Genomic DNA, 4,940 nt, shown 5'->3' with positions numbered 1-4,940 from the left:
AAAAAAAAAAAGTAACTTACCAAAATGTATTTAAGAAACTGAAAAACCACGGGCACCTGGGTGGCTCAGTTGGTTGAGTGTCAGACTTTGGTTTCAGCTCAAGTCATGGTCTCGGGGACCATCGAGCCCCACGTTGGGCTCCAAGCCCAGCGGGGAGCCTGCTTGGGATTCTTTCCCTCTGCCTGTTTGCTCCTTCTCTCTAAAATAAATCTTTAAGAAAAAAAGGAATCGAAAACTCAAAGAAATCTCTAACCATTTCTGAAATGGGTAGTTTAATACCCAACCACCCACTGGTTCTAGTGAGGGAATGGATAAATACATTGTGGTTTACTCATACAATGGAATACCACATAGCTGTTCAAAAGAATGAACTTGTTCCACAAACATCAACATGAGTCAATCCGAGAAATATACTTTGGGATGGAAATGTACAAAAGGAACGTACAGTCTGATACCACTGTATGAAATGGCAGAATACAAACGCAGTGGCCGCTCCGGTTCCTTAAAGAGGAAAAGGCTGGATGTAAGTCAGCTGGGAGACGTGGGGGCCATGGAGCCCAGCATGGCCTGAGGGGTTGATACTCCACTCCAGTGCCTGGTGCCACAAACAAATAAAAGCCCAAAGTCATCAGATCTTCCCAGGGTTTGATGACAAAAAAGAAATCAAGACATTTGAGTGAATTATGTTCCAATTCTTTGAAAGACTTACGTCGGGGGTAGAGAGGCTTCTGTAGGAGGGTAAATTTGGTCCATGGATCCCCAGGTTGTGACTTTGGCCCAAGCCACAAGAAGTCAGGTAGAGGTTTGAGAAGCAACTCTGGGGAGGACCGGCCGGATCAGGGAGCCTGGGAGCAACCTCGATTCTGCCCAGGGAGTAAATAACTCCACCCCTGTGACCTCAGGCATCACAGGGCCAGACTACATTACCACAGGTTCCTTGGCTAGGGTCCTCAGAGCCAAGGGGCCCCCAGCTATGGCCCTGGGCATCCCTTATTTCTTCTCCCTGCTCCATCCCCCCCTTGTGACCCAGAGGCCTAGGGAGCCAGACCTCAGGTGGCCAGAGGCCAAAAGGCTAAAATCAGTCTTGTGCTAAAGGAGTCAACTGTCCAGTGGGGAAGGAAGGTAACGTAAATGACCAGCTGCCACAATACTGCCTGATGGCGCGATCAAAGGGGCACACCTGGGAGAAACAGGGAAGTTTTCATAGTGTAATAATCATAGTACTAAGTTCTATGTGAAATACGAATTGCCATATCTAGCATTATGCTAAGAGCATTCTATGATTGAGCTCATTTAATCCTGATAACCAAACCTCATGAGGTAGATACTGGGGTTTTGCATTTATTGTATTATTTTTTTTAAAGATTTTATTTATTTATCTGACAGAGAGAGACACAGCGAGAGAGGGAACACAAGCAGGGGGAGTGGGAGAGGGAGAAGCAGGCTTCCCACCAAGCTGGGAGCCTGATGCGGGGCTCGATCCCAGGACCCTGAGATCATGGCCTGAGCCGAAGGCAGACGCCTAACAACTGAGCCACCCAGATGCCCCAATTTTTTTTTTTAATTTAAATTCAATTAATTAACATATAGTGTATTATTAGAGGTATATCGGAGGTAGAGGTCAGTGATTCATCAGTCCTATATAATACCCAGTGCTCATTACATCACGTGCCTTCCTTAATGTCCATCACCCATTTACCACATTCCCCCACTCCTCCAGCAAAGGCATTTCTCATTTATTTCACATTTCTTTTTTATTTAAGATTTTATTTATTTATTTGAGAGAGAGAGAATGTGCACACAGGTGAGAGGCAGAAGGAGAGGGAAAGTCTTTAAGCAGACTCTACCCTGTGCGCAGAGCCCAACATGGGGCTCAATCTCATGACCTGGAGATCATGACCTGAGCTGAAACCAAGAGTTGGACACTTCATCAACTGAGCCACCGAGGTGTCCCCACAAAACTTATTTCTAAAAAGTGTTTAGGATGCACGAGCTAAGATCAGTGAAATTAAACATTTATTGTATTGCAAATACAAATATTTTAACAAAATATTAAGTTAAAACTTACATTTATAAAAAACATTAATGTTTAGCAGATTAAAAAGGATAAAAGTTAAGCATTACTCGGGGTGCCTGGGTGGCTTCATTGGTTAAGCGCCCGACTCTTGATTTTGGCTCGGGTTATGATCTCAGGTTCATGAGATGGGGCCCTGTGAACACAGGCTCTGAGCTGAGGGTGGAGCCTGCTTAGGATTCTCTTTCCCTCTCCCTCTGCCCCTACCCCCCACAAAAGCATTATTCAAAAGTAATAAACTGAACACAATCTCAAAATGAGGAAAATTAAATCACAAAAAATTAAAATCAAAATACTTTTGTTTTAAAAAGAGTCATCTTGGGACACCTGGGTGGCTCAGTTGTTAAGTGTCTGCCTTCGGCTCAGGTGATGATCCCAGGGTCCTGGGATCGAGCCCCGCATCAGGGTCCCTGCTCAGTGGGAAACCTGCTTCTCCCTCTCCCACTCCCCCTGCTTGTGTTCCTTCTCTCGCTGTTTCTCTGTCAAATAAATAAATAAATAAAATCTTTAAAAAAAAAAAAGTCATTTTAAAAAATAAAGCATATTGGGGTGCCTGGCTGGCTCGGTGGCTGGAGCGTGCAACTTTTGATCTCAGGGTTGTTAGTTTCAGCCCCACAATGGGTGTACAGATTACTTAAAAACAAAATCTTGAGGGGTGCCTGGGTGACTCAGTCGGTTAAGCGTCTGTCTTCAGCTCAGGTCATGATCCCAGGGTCCTGGGATCAAGTCCCGCGTGGAGCTCTGTGCTCAGTAGAGAGCCTGCTTCTCCCTCTCCCTCTGCTGCTCACCCTGCTTGTGTTCTGTCAGATAAATAAATAAAATCTTTAAAAAAAAAATCTTGAAAATAAAATAAAGCATATGAAACCAAAGATATAAGGAAAGCACAAATCAATATCCTTTATGATTACAGATACAAAAATCCTCAACAGAGTACTAGCAAATCAAACCCAGCAATAAATAAAAAGGATTCTACACCATGACCAAGTGGGATTTATCCCCGGAATACAAGGTTGCTTTAACATCCAAAAATTGATTAATGTAATATACTACATCAATAGAATAAAGGACAAAACCTCAAAAAAAAGAAAAAAACAACACACAGAAAAAGCATTTGATAAAAGTCAATATCTCTTCATGATAAGTCACTAAAAACCAGCAACAGGAGGTACCTGGCTGGCTTAGTTGGTAAAAGCATGAGATTCCTGATCTCGGGGTCTTTTGAGTTTAGCCCCACATTAGACATAGAGTCTACTTAAAAACAAACAAACAGGGCGCCTGGGTGGCTCAGTCGTTAAGCGTCTGCCTTCGGCTCAGGTCATGATCCCAGGGTCCTGGGATCGAATCCCACATCGGGCTCCCTGCTCAGCAGGAAGCCTGCTTCTCCCTCTCCCACTCCCCCTGCTTGTGTTCCTGCTCTCGCTGTCTCTCTCTGTCAAATAAATAAATAAAATCTTTAAAAAACAAACAATAACAACAATAACAAAACCATCAATAAAAGAGAACTGTCTTTCTGATACAGGGCATTTATGAAAAACCCACAGCTAATGCCATACTCAATGGTGAGGGATTGGATGTTTTCCTCCTAAGATCAGGAACAAAAGAAGGATGCCTACTCTCACCACTTCTGTTCAAAATTATAATCTTTTTCCAGAGCAGTGAGGCTAGAAAATGAAATAAAAATGAATCTAGATTGGAAAGGAAGAAGTAAAATGATCTCTATTTGCAGACGACATGATCTTGTACAGGGAAAACCCTGAGGAATCCACTTCAAAGCTATTAAAACTACCAAGTGGGATTCAGCAAGGTTGCAGTTTACAAGATCGACACATGAGAGTCAATGGTATTTCTATACATTAACAATGAGCAAACTGAAAAAGAACTTCCACTTTACAATGGCATCAAAAACTACTTGGGAATAAATTTAACAAAAGAAGTACAAAACTCATATAGTTAACCCTTGAACAACACAGATCGAACCGTGCGGGTTCACTTACACGTGGATTTTTTTTTTTTTTTTTGATACAGTGCAGTAATGTAAATATATTTTCCTATGATTTTCTCAATAACATTTTCTTTTCTCTGGCTTACTCTAAGAATACAGTCTATAATATGTATATTAAAATATGTTAATCGACTATTTATGTTATCAGTAAGGCTTCTAGTCAACAGTAAGCTGCTAGTAGTTAAGTTTTGAGAAAGCCAAAAGTTATACACAGGCTCTCAAACGCGCAGGGGGCTGGGACCTCTAGCCCCCGTGTTGTTTGAGCATCAACTGTACTCCGAAAACTGCAAAACATTGGTGAATGAAATAAATGGCAACCTAAATAAAAGTTCACAGATCTGAAGACTTAAGCTGGCAATATTCCCAAATCAATCTGCAGGCTCAATGCAATGCCTACTGATATCCTAGCTGACTTCTCTCAAGAGAATGACAAATTGATCCTAAAATTCATATGGAGGGGCACCTGGGTGGCTCAGTCATTAAGCGTCTTGCCTTTGGCTCAGGTCATGGTCCCAGGGTCCTGGGATCGAGCCCCGCATCGGGCTCCCTGCTCCGCGGGAAGCCTGCTTCTCCCTCTCCCACTCCCCCTGCTTGTGTTCCCTCTCTCCCTGTGTCTCTCTCTGTCAAATAAATAAATAAAATCTTTAAAAAAATAAAATAAAATTCATACGGAAATTCAAGAGACCTCAAATAGCCAAAACAATCTTGAAAAAAAAAAAGGAACAGAATTGGACTCACATTTCTTGAAAACTCACTGCAAAGCAACAGTGATCAAGACACTGAGGTGCTGGTATAAGGCTAGACTCATAGACCAAGAGAACAGAATTGAGAGTTCAGAAATAAACTCACATGTTTACAGCCAAA

This window comes from Eumetopias jubatus, unplaced genomic scaffold (assembly GCF_037043125.1).
Source record: "Eumetopias jubatus isolate StellerSeaLion01/CBP00866 unplaced genomic scaffold, mEumJub1_p1.0 scaffold_12, whole genome shotgun sequence".
NCBI lineage: Eukaryota > Metazoa > Chordata > Mammalia > Carnivora > Otariidae > Eumetopias > Eumetopias jubatus.
Note: the sequence above shows the minus strand (reverse complement) of the source record.